Source organism: Bombina bombina, chromosome 3 (genome assembly GCF_027579735.1).
Source record: "Bombina bombina isolate aBomBom1 chromosome 3, aBomBom1.pri, whole genome shotgun sequence".
Taxonomy (NCBI): Eukaryota; Metazoa; Chordata; class Amphibia; order Anura; family Bombinatoridae; genus Bombina; species Bombina bombina.
The window spans coordinates 34,846,926-34,859,869 of NC_069501.1; the positions used below are offsets into that span (position 1 = coordinate 34,846,926).

General features: G+C 34.1%; 1 protein-coding gene across 1 annotated transcript in view; it reads left to right on the forward strand.

Annotated features, from left to right (window-relative positions):
- The first annotated feature begins 2,871 nt into the window (after nt 1-2,871).
- Nucleotides 2,872-12,944, forward strand: part of HAO2 (hydroxyacid oxidase 2) — a 197,292-nt gene continuing 187,219 nt past the window's right edge. Inside the window, exon 1 of the mRNA XM_053705774.1 lies at nt 2,872-2,943. The gene's annotated coding sequence lies outside the window, so the exon portion shown is untranslated. The remainder of the gene's footprint in view (nt 2,944-12,944) is intronic.

Genomic DNA, 12,944 nt, shown 5'->3' on the forward strand with positions numbered 1-12,944 from the left:
ACTTATACCTACACTATTAGGATTCAATTCCCAAAGACAACAGACCACACCTAAACACTGATATAATGGTCATAATAAACTAGAAGGGTGGGTTAGACTCCTACTCCTAAACTTATACTTAATACTTCAAACCCAAACCACCACAACGAAAGATACAAATTAAACACCTTAAACTGTACAGCATACTCTACATGTCTATCATTGTTATGAATAAATTGTTAAATATTGCAAACCAGTTTATATGATAGGAATGTAACGTTTGTACTCCTTTGGGGTAATAATTAAAATATTTGCACTGTGGCTTGCAAAGAGTTCCCTGAAAGAGGAAAAGACTAAAGGACTTATGGAACTAAAGACTATACAGCTTAAGTTGAGAACTCAATGAAAAACCCGGTTACATGTTGGTAACATTTGCCACTCAGGAATGCTATGTGTAGTAACTGTTTATATTTATTGTTCAACAATTTGTTATCCTCTGAACATGTTAATACTGTTTGTAAAACCAATAAAAATTAAAAAAAAAAAAAAAAAAAAAAAAATTAACCCTAGAAGCTCCCTACATGCTCCCTAATTAACCCAGTCACTGCTGGGCATAATACACGTGTGGTGCGCCGTGGCATTTAGCAGCCTTCTAATTACCAAAAAGCAAAGCCAAAGCCATATATGTCTGCTATTTATGAACAAAGGGGATCCCAGAGAAGCATTTACAACCATTTATGCCATAATTTCATGAGTTGTTTGTAAATAATTTCAGTGAAAAACCTAAAGTTTGTGAAAAAATTTGTGAAAAAGTGAAAACAATTTTTTATTTGATCGCATTCGGCGGTGAAATGGTGGCATGAAACATACCAAAATGGGCCTAGATCAATACTTTGGGATGTCTACTAAAAAAAAATATATACATGTCATTGGATATTCAGGGATTCCTGAAAGATATCAGTGTCCCAATGTAACTAGCGCTAATTTTGAAAAAAAGTGGTTTGGAAATAGCGAAGTGCTACTTGTATTTATTGCCCTATAACTTGCAAAAAAAGCAAAGAACATGTAAATATTAGGTATTTCTAAACTCAGGACAAAATTTAGAAACTATTTAGCATGGGTGTTTTTTGGTGGTTGTAGATGTGTAACAGATTTTGGGGGTCAAAGTTAGAAAAAGTGTGTTTTTTTCCATTTTTTCCTCATATTTTATCATTTTTTTTAAAGTAAATTATAAGATATGATGAAAATAATGGTATCTTTAGAAAGTCCATTTAATGGCGAGAAAAATGGTATATAATATGTATGGGTACAGTAAATGAGTAAGAGGAAAATTACAGCTAAACACAAACACCGCAAAAATGTAAAAATAGCCTTGGTCCCAAACGGACAGAAAATGGAAAAGTGCTGTGGTCATTAAAGGGTTAAAGAGGAGAAAATTTTTGAGTAAACTGTCCCTTTAAAGGGCTAGTGGAGGAGAGTAAGGGGTCAATTTACCAAGCTCCATACGGAGCTTGATGCCCTGTGTTTCCGGCAAGCCTGAAGGCTCGCCGGAAACAGAAGTTATAAGGCAGCGGTCTAAAGATCGCTGCTCCATAGCTTGTCCGCCTGCTCTGAGGCGGCAGATAGAAATCAACCCAATTGAATGCCATTGGGTTAATTGACACCCCTGCTAGCGGCCGATTGGCCGTGAATCTGCAGGGGGCGGCGTTGCACCAGCAGTTTACAAGAACTGCTGGTGCAATGATAAATGCCGACAGTGTATGCGGTTGGCATTTATGGATGTGCGGCGGACATGATACACTACATCGTATCATGTCCGTCCGCACTTTAATAAATTGACCCCTAAGTGTGTTGTATATTTATGCATTTATGTACTGAATGATATAGCTTAGATTATTGTATACCCTGCTGTATGATAGTGATACTTTATAATGCACCAGTGAGTACTGTGTATAAAATGTTATGTTTACTCGTCAGCAATAGATATGTTGAAGCAACATCATAATTGTCCGTTAACCTCCAACAAACAACTCTAAGAGGCTGGAAACACCGACAGATTGTAATATAAAGTGTATACAAAAATTTAAAAAATTAAATGTATCAAAATCATGCTTTTTTTTGGGGGGGGGGGGGGGGTAAATGGATTCTTGCACCTGGGCCCTAAAGGGTTATAGTTACGCCACTGGTAAGGCACATATAACAATAACAAAATCAGCTATAATAGGGTTTAAAACATTTTAGCATCAATAAGAATTCAAAACCCCCACAAAAACGCATGCAATGGATTTTACCAGGGAATTTGTATTAAAAGGAACACATTTATTTATCCTGCTCCTCTCTACTGGAAGTTCACGCCATGTACTAACCTCTCTTTATGTAAAGCAGTGTTTCTGCTAATCACAAACGTAAATACTGATATTTTATAGCAGATGTGCGCTTCATATTTATTCACATCCAGCAGTATTATCAGGTGTGATTTATTGTCTATTAAATTATAATCCTCTTGAGGTTGAAAAAAGTGTAAAAAACAAATTGACGAGAGATCCCACAAAGTTGTATTTATTGCAAATGGACTGCATACAAAGCAAATGCCGAAAAGTTGACACTTAACAACAAAGAATCCTTATTATAACAGTGTTTTATTCTCTCATTAGTGACTGTTAACGTATATTTAATGTCACATTTTTATGTAAGACGAGAGTTAACTGCAGGCCTCCTATCCCCTATGCCCACAGTACACAATACACTCCCCTCTACCTTATGCAGTCGCAAAGGTCAGTGCGGGGTTAATCCATTATCGGCTGATTGTTCACTTTAAAAAAAAAAATAGCAGAGGGCCAGAGCAGAGCTGCTGCAGGAGCCTATTGGTCAGCAGAAGGTGTTCTGTACTGTACTTTGGACATAGGGGGGGTATAGGTGCCCTCTCCTGTAGCCAGACTTGCTGGATCCCGAATCAGGAGGAAGGTGAGTGAGGGGTGAAACTTGGGCCACCAGCAGTATTAGCTACTGGCTACATATCTGTCCCCTAACAGGGAACAAAGTGGCCTCTCTCTGTGTGACATTAGTGCCAACACTGCAAAACACTTAAAGGGCTAATCCCATTCAGCTTTCATTACATTAATATAGGCAAAAGGGCCAGCTCTCTGCTAATGAATCAATGTAATCACTTTGTTTGTTTATGTTTTAGTGCTGCTGATCGCACTTTATTTTATTCACATTCCTCTGCTATTTCTCAGTGTGTTTAGGCCGTAATTACTGACCGAATGGAACTCCCTGAACTTAGGACATAGCAAGAAAAATTAGATAAAACTTAGGAAATCTACAAAATCCTTTATAATGTTTTGAAACCTACGTTTGCTATTTTTGCAGCTTTTCTCACCAATTTAAACCTCTTTCGTTATGAGAGGCGGTCACACATTTTAAAGAGAGATGTTGTATAAACATGCGCCAATGGAATATATTTAAAATAAATAAATAAGGGCCCTATTACAAGTGGCGCGGTATTTAATGCTCCCGCTTGAGCGCTAACTCTGCTAGAAGTAAGCTTTTAGCAAGCTTCGGTTGTGCTCTTATTACAATTTGAAATGAAACTGTTCACTCACTCGCTAACCTGACGAGCGTAAAAAGACAAACTTACAATATTGCACACACAATAACATATTCCACCATAGAAATCAATTGGGGGGGAAAAAACTAACACCCCACTCACGCGCAAACTCGATCACATATTCTCATGTGCGCTAATCCGAAATGAGAATATGAATATTTCACAATCCAGTATTCTTCATATAGCAGAATATGTTCTATTTAATCATAACTATATTTTTCAATATATATATCATGGCATTTTGGTACAATATATATCTATACCTATATATATATATATATATATATATATATTATCTATATACACATACACGATTATATATAGGTATAGATATATAGAGGTATATATAGGAATATCTATTTACAAATACATAGAAAATATTCTAAAGAATGTTGGAATTGGAAATATTTGCAGTAAATACACAGTATAATACTTTATTAAAAATGACTATTGCATAAATATGTTTTCTCGTGTTTTCATCTACTTAATTGCAAAGGTCTCCAATGCACTTATATACTGTATATGTGTATATATGTATACATATGTATTTATGTGTTTATATGTGTATATATGTCTGTAAATATACACATATAAATACACATGTACACATATATAAACATATACATACAGTATATACACACATATACATCTTTAGACATGTATATGTATGTATCTCAATGTTTAAGCCCTTAGCCTTCCATTTTTTTCTAACACCTGAGACCTCATATCTTTGAGCCTTTATAACTTTTTTGTGTAATATTTTTGTAATAATTTTTATCAGATGGTGTTATTATGTGTGTAACTGTACTGTATAACCTATATTTATTAGATGGTGTTATTATGTGTGTAACTGTATTGTGTAATGTATATTTATTAGATAGTGTTATTATGTGTGTAACTATACTGTGCAATGTATATTTATTAGATGGTGTTATTATGTGTGTAACTGTACTGTGTAATGTATATTTATTAGATAGTGTTATTATGTGTGTAACTGTACTGTGTAATGTATATTTATTACATAGTGTTATTATGTGTGTAACTATACTGTGTAATGTATATTTATTAGATAGGGTTATTATGTGTGTAACTGTACTGTGTAATGTATATTTATTAGATAGTGTTATTATGTGTGTAACTGTACTGTGTAATGTATATTTATTACATAGTGTTATTATGTGTGTAACTATACTGTGTAATGTATATTTATTAGATAGGGTTATTATGTGTGTAACTGTACTGTGTAATGTATATTTATTAGATAGTGTTATTATGTGTGTAACTGTACTGTGTAATGTATATTTATTAGATAGTGTTATTATGTGTGTAACTGTACTGTATAATGTGTATTTATTAGATAGTGTTATTATGTGTGTAACTGTACTGTGTAATATATATTAATTAGATAGTGTTATTATGTGTGTAACTGTACTGTATAACGTATATTTATTAGATGGTGTTATTATGTGTGCAACTGTATTGTGTAATGTATATTTATTAGATAGTGTTATTATGTGTGTAACTGTACTGTGTAATGTATATTTATTAGATAGTGTTATTATGTGTATAACTGTACTGTGTAATGTATATTTATTACATAGTGTTATTATGTGTGTAACTATACTGTGTAATGTATATTTATTAGATAGGGTTATTATGTGTGTAACTGTACTGTGTAATGTATATTTATTAGATAGTGTTATTATGTGTGTAACTGTACTGTGTAATGTATATTTATTACATAGTGTTATTATGTGTGTAACTATACTGTGTAATGTATATTTATTAGATAGGGTTATTATGTGTGTAACTGTACTGTGTAATGTATATTTATTAGATAGTGTTATTATGAGTGTAACTGTACTGTGTAATGTATATTTATTACATAGTGTTATTATGTGTGTAACTATACTGTGTAATGTATATTTATCAGATGGTGTTATTATGTGTGTAACTGTACTATGTAATATATATTTATTAGATGGTGTTATTATGTGTGTAACTATACTGTGTAATGTATATTTATTAAATAGTGTTATTATGTGTGTAACTATATTGTGTAATGTATATTTATTAGATGGTGCTATTATGTGTGTAACTGTACTTTGTAATGTATATTTATTAGATAGTGTTATTATGTGTGTAACTGTACTATGTAATGTATATTTATTAGATAGTGTTATTATGTGTGTAACTGTACTATGTAATGTATATTTATTAGTTAGTGTTATTATGTGTGTAACTGTACTATGTAATGTATATTTATTAGTTAGTGTTATTATGTGTGTAACTGTACTATGTAATGTATATTTATTAGTTAGTGTTATTATGTGTGTAACTGTACTATGTAATGTATATTTATTAGTTAGTGTTATTATGTGTGTAACTGTACTGTGTAATGCATATTTATTAGACAGTGTTATTATAAGTGCAACTATACTGTGTAATGTATATTTATTAGACAGTGTTATTATGTGTGTAACTATACTGTGTAATGTATATATATTTGTGTTATTATGTGTGTAACTGTACTGTGTAATGCATATTTATTAGATAGTGTTATTATGTGTGTAACTGTACTGTGTAATGTATATTTATTAGATAGTGTTATTATGTGTGTAACTATACTATGTAATGTATATTTATTAGATAGTGGTATTATGTGTGTAACTGTACTGTGTAATGTATATTTATTAGTTAGTGTTATTATGTGTGTAACTGTACTGTGTAATGTATATTTATTAGACAGTGTTATTATGTGTGTAACTATACTGTGTAATGTATATTTATTAGATAGTGTTATTATGAGTCTAACTGTACTGTGTAATGTATATTTATTAGATAGTGTTATTATGTGTGTAACTGTACTGTGTAATGTATATTTATTAGATAGTGTTATTATGTGTGTAACTGTACTGTGTAATGTATATTTATTAGTTAGTGTTATTATGTGTGTAACTGTACTATGTAATGTATATTTATTAGTTAGTGTTATTATGTGTGTAACTGTACTGTGTAATGTATATTTATTAGACAGTGTTATTATGTGTGTAACTATACTGTGTAATGTATATTTATTAGATAGTGTTATTATGAGTCTAACTGTACTGTGTAATGTATATTTATTAGATAGTGTTATTATGTGTGTAACTGTACTGTGTAATGTATATTTATTAGACAGTGTTATTATGTGTGTAACTGTACTGTGTAATGTATATTTATTAGACAGTGTTATTATGAGTCTAACTGTACTGTGTAATGTATATTTATTAGACAGTGTTATTATGTGTGTAACTGTACTGTGTAATGTATATTTATTAGACAGTGTTATTATGTGTGTAACTGTACTGTGTAATGCATATTTATTAGACAGTGTTATTATGTGTGTAACTATACTGTGTAATGTATATTTATTAGATAGTGTTATTATGTGTGTAACTGTACTGTGTAATGTATATTTATTAGATGGTGTTATTATGTGTGTAACTGTATTGTATAATGTATATTTATTAGATAATGTTATTATGTGTGTAACTGTACTGTGTAATGTATATTTATTAGATGGTATTATTATGTGTGTAACTATACTGTGTAATGTATATTTATTAGATAGTGTTATTATGAGTGTATCTGTACTTTGTAATGTATATTTATTAGATAGTGTTATTATGAGTGTAACTGTACTGTGTAATGTATTTTTTATGTGTTTTGTTACACTTTTTTGTTTTGTGAAGCAGTTAACTAAAGCTCTGAATTTATCCAGACGCACATTAACTTTAATGATGTATTTATAAATAGATATTTCTATATATCTGTATATATCTATATATAATATACCTATACTGTATATCAGCATCTATATATATATTGTACCAGATTAGCATCAGATATATGTACAAATATGTATTTATGAATAAATAGAACATATTATTCTATTGGAATGTGAAATCTTTATATTTTCATGTCGGGTTAGCGCACTTGAGAATTTGCGATCGGGTTTGCACGCGAGTAGGGTGTTATGTTTTTTCCCCACTTTTTTGCTACATTGACTTCTATGGGGGAACAGGTTTGGCTTTTAAAGCTTGTCGGGTTAGTGCGTGGGCAATAACTTTTTACTTTCAACTTGTAATATGAGTGCAACACGACGTACGCAAAAAGCTTACTTCTAGCACAGTTAAGGCTTGGGCGGGAACGTTAAATAGTGGTCCACTTGTAATCTGGCACTAAATGTTTCTAAATAACTAAAGGGACAGTCTAGGCCAAAATAAACTTTCATGATTCAGATAGAGCATGTCATTTTAAACAATTTTCCAATTTACTTTTATCCCCAATTTTGCTTTGTTCTCTTGGTATTCTTAGTTGAAAGCTTAACCTAGGAGGTTCATATGCTAATTTCTTAGACCTTGAAGCCCACCTCTTTCAGATTGCATTTTAACAGTTTTTCACCACTAGAGGGTGTTAGTTCACATATTTCATATAGATAACACTGTGCTCATGCACGTGAAGTAATCTGGGAGCAGGCACTGATTGGCTAGACTGCAAGTCTGTCAAAAGAACTGAAAAAAGGGGCAGTTTGCAGAGGCTTAGATACAAGATAATCACAGAGATTAAAAGTATATTATTATAACTGTGTTGGTTATGCAAAACTGGGAAATGGGTAATAAAGGGATTATCTATCTTTTAAAACAATAAAAATTCTGGCGTAGACTGTCCCAAAGGGATAGGAGAGTCAAAATTAAATTTTCATGATTCTGATAACTTGTTTCATTTTAAATCCACTATTTTCAATTTACTTTGTTCTCTTGTTATACTTTGTTGAAAAAGAATATATACATACCCTACACTAGTAGGAGCTAACTGCTGATTGGTTGCTACTAGGGTTGGGCAAATGTTTTGCAACATTCTAAAAATGAAACAAATTTTAACACATTCATTTGTTTCAAATTTCAAATTTGTACAACTTTCTAACATTTGTTTAATGTAATAGTATTTCTAATGCTTTCTTTACATATAATATTCGAATTATGAAATATTTAAAATAAAAAAAATTGAACAATATATCAATCATGTAACAATTTACTAAATTCCCTACTACAGGAACTACTGAACTTTTGAATAGTATTTGTTACTTCAAAAAAATTGAATGTGGATATTCAATCTAATTACGAAAACCAGAAATAAAATTAAATTACCAAAATTGGTTGGATTTTTGTTCTTATCAGCATTCAGTTGTCCAAAATTAATGTCCACAGGACTATTTGTCCTACCAAGTGAGTTGTACTTTAACCATATCTGTTCATCCCTAGTACCTACACACATACCTCTTGCCATTGGTTCACCAGATGTGTTCAGCTAGCTCTCAGTAGTGCTGTGCTGCTCTTGAGCTGACTTTACCTATGTGTTTAATCACATTACAGGGTCTAAACACACAGTTATGAACAAGCAACAGGGCAACCATAACATGTCCTTACATATTAAAGCATTTTCTTTGTGCCCTTTTATATCCCATTAAGAATGAATTCAGTTTTAAAACAGACACCTGAGTGTGTTTACTAATATCTGTCAGCCTATTGACTGTAAGCTCTGTGGCGCAGGATCCTCTTGCATTTGTGTTGTTTTTGTGCCTTTGTTCTTTTAGCATTATACAATATTCCTAGATTCAGGGCCGGACTGGGAAATCAAACTGGCCCTGGAAATATTTCCAAACCTGCCCCAGTCCCCCGGCCCCGCTCCACCCACAGCCCAGCCCTTCTTCCCCACTCCACCTGGCCTAGGGCAACAGGCCCCCACACCCTTGTTAAGAGCAGTCCTAGGGCCACTTTTCTGCCACCACAGGCCCCCACACCCTTGTCAGGAGCGCAGCATTCACATAAACCCCGTTCCGTGACCTCCCTGACCAAGAATGTGATCCTACGGCAGCCCAGCGCTCACCAGGAAAAGTCCTTGTATCCTGGTGGGCCAATCCGGCACTGCCTAGATTATAAAGCTACAGAAGATTCCTAGAACTCTAAAAAGCTAAAACTCCTAAAAATCCTATGACTCCCCCAGAGTTAAAAAATCGAATACTAAAACACTAAGAAGTCGCGCTAAAAAAGCAGTCAAGGTCTTCCAATCAATAATAATTGTGATAAAATATATATAAAATACACAATGAATATTAAAGACAGAATATATATTAATATTCCATTGAAGACGCAGCTTTTTTGTTTTACAAAAGTGCATATTTTCAGCTTTCCACTATGTAAAACATATTTTTTAATATTCTATTTTTATAAGCGCTATAAGTTCATACTGTACTGAAGATGTCTTACATCTAATATTGCAACCGTGCTGCAGCAACATGTTCTATATTAATACAATATTTGTTACAGAGTAGCAGGATATTAGAATTAAAATACATTCATTCATGTGGTTCAAACTGTTATGCTAAAGACACATACATGGATTGAGGTGAAGGAGAGTGGTACCAGCATCTAGTTTACATTGTTATAAGCTCTGACCCCTGTTAATATGACAACAAGTGCTTCTTTACAGCACTATGAGTTAACAGTTAACCTAAACCCATAACTACACGCTGATGATCCCTCAGTATAAGAGCACGGCACATCTAACCTTTGTTTTAGCCTCTGCTAGACCTGAGCGTATAGATTGTGCAGGACCCTTAATATTGGTAAGGCTCATTGTTGTACACCTGAGGTACTGGGTTACTTGTCGGGGGTGGGACAGTCACTGATAGGGGTGGTTATTGTTTGGCAGACACCAGTACTTATTTATACATTGCTTAGGGCTGATGTTTCTTGTGTATTTGCTGCAGATTTCCCTATTCGTGCTCTTTAGACTTTATAAACAACTCTACAAGATTTGCTGGGTTTCAAGTGCTTTCTCTAAGCAGGATAACAATAATTTGTGTGACATAACTAAGCACCCTGTGCATCACTATAAGGAGTAATCCTGTGCTCTGTGCCACCTCATTATTAAACCTATACATTCAATAGACAACACATAAATATGGCGGCACAGTTATTTTCTAGGTTGGGATGGGGCAGACAAGGAACTACAGCTGCTTTCTCAGGTGCTTACACTCTACAGGCTCATTATTGTTTTGTTCACATAGCATTTAGCATATGAGTTTGTATTATATGGTCATATTGTTCTCACTGTTATCACAGGAATTGTGATTAGTCCAGAGAGTCAGACTATCGCACCATGGCCATTCAAATAAAACAAATGAATCCAAACTGATTTGAATGTTTTGTTACAGATTAATTTGGATTAGTTTAGTTTCGTTACTAGGGTGATTCAGAGATTCGGATACATCTGAATCTCCGAATCACCCAAATTTTACCCGAATTTTGATTCGGAACGTAACTAATTGCACATGTCTAGTACTCCCACCACAGGGGTCACTGTGCCTTTAGTCTCATTGCATACAATATGTTTTTTTCTGTAGTTTTCTTTATCTGTGGTCTGTGGTCTTCTGTTACACTTAAAGGGACAGTAAAGTCAAAATTAAACTTTAATCATTCAGATCATTAATCCAATGTAATTGCTTTATAAAATTTTACTTGTTCTCTTGATATCCTTTTTTAAAAGCATATGTACATATGCTCAGCAACAGCAATGTTGCAGCTGATTGGTGGCTACACACATTTGTATCTTGTTATTGGATCACCAGATGTTTTTGCATTGCTTCTCCTTCAACGAAAGATCCCAAAGAATGAAACAAATTTAATAACAGCAGCAATTTGCTCTATCTGAATCAGAAAATAAAGATTTTGTGTTTCATGTCCTATTAAGTTTAGCAGTGTAGTGAGGTGTCAGGTAAGGGGAAGTCATGTGATATAAAATACCAGGGAGGGTAGAATCTGTATTAGTGCTAGCAGGTGTGTGTGCTCATCTGTTAAACTGAAGGTTAGCAGTCTGTAGTCAGGTGTCAGGTAAGAGGAAACCATAAGATGTGATAAATAATACCAGGGAGGGTAGAATCTGTATTAGTGCTAGCAGGTATGTGTGCTCATCTGTTACACTGAAGGTTAGCAGTATGTAGTCAGGTGTCAGGTAAGGGGAAGTCATGAGATGTGATATATAATACCAGGGAGGGTAAAATCTGTATTAGTGCTAGCAGGTATGTGTGCTCATCTGTTACACTGAAGGTTAGCAGTGTGTAGTCAAGGTGTCAGGTAAGGAGAAGCCATGAGATGTGATATATAATACCAGGGAGGGTATAATCTGTATTAGTGCTAGCAGGTATGTGTGCTCATCTGTTACACTGAAGGTTATCAGTGTGTAGTCAGGTGTCAGGTAAGGGGAAGTCATGAGATATGATATATAATACCAGGGAGGGTAGAATCTGTATTAGTGCTAGCAGGTATGTGTGCTCATCTGTTACAATGAATGTTAGTAGTGTATAGTCAGTTGTCAGGTAAGGGGAAGTCATGAGATATGATATATAATACCAGGGAGGGTAGAATCTGTATTAGTGCTAGCAGGTATGTGTGCTCATCTGTTACAATGAATGTTAGTAGTGTATAGTCAGTTGTCAGGTAAGGGGAAGCCATAAGATGTGATATATAATACCAGGGAGGGTAGAATCTGTATTAGTGCTAGCAGGTGTGTGTGCTCATCTGTTACACTGAAGGTTATCAGTGTGTAGTCAGGTGTCAGGTAAGGGGAAGCCATGAGATGTGATATATAATACCAGGGAGGGTAGAATCTGTATTAGTGCTAGCAGGTATGTGTGCTCATCTGTTACACTGAAGGTTAGCAGTGTGTAGTCAGGTGTCAGGTAAGGGGAAGCCATGAGATGTGATATATAATACCAGGGAGGGTAGAATCTGTATTAGTGCTAGCAGGTATGTGTGCTCATCTGTTACACTGAAGGTTAGCAGTATGTAGTCAGGTGTCAGGTAAGGGGAAGTCATGAGATGTGATATATAATACCAGGGAGGGTATAATCTGTATTAGTGCTAGCAGGTATGTGTGCTCATCTGTTACACTGAAGGTTAGCAGTGTGTAGTCAGGTGTCAGGTAAGGGGAAGCCATGAGATGTGATATATAATACCAGGGAGGGTAGAATCTGTATTAGTGCTAGCAGGTATGTGTGCTCATCTGTTACACTGAAGGTTAGCAGTATGTAGTCAGGTGTCAGGTAAGGGGAAGCCATGAGATGTGATATATAATACCAGGGAGGGTAGAATCTGTATTAGTGCTAGCAGGTATGTGCTCATCTGTTATACTGAAGGTTAGTAGTGTGTAGTTAGGTGTCAGGTAAGGGGAAATCATGTGATATATAATACCAGATCGGGTATAATCTGTATTAGTGCTAGCAGCTATGTGTGCTCATCTGTTACACTGAAGG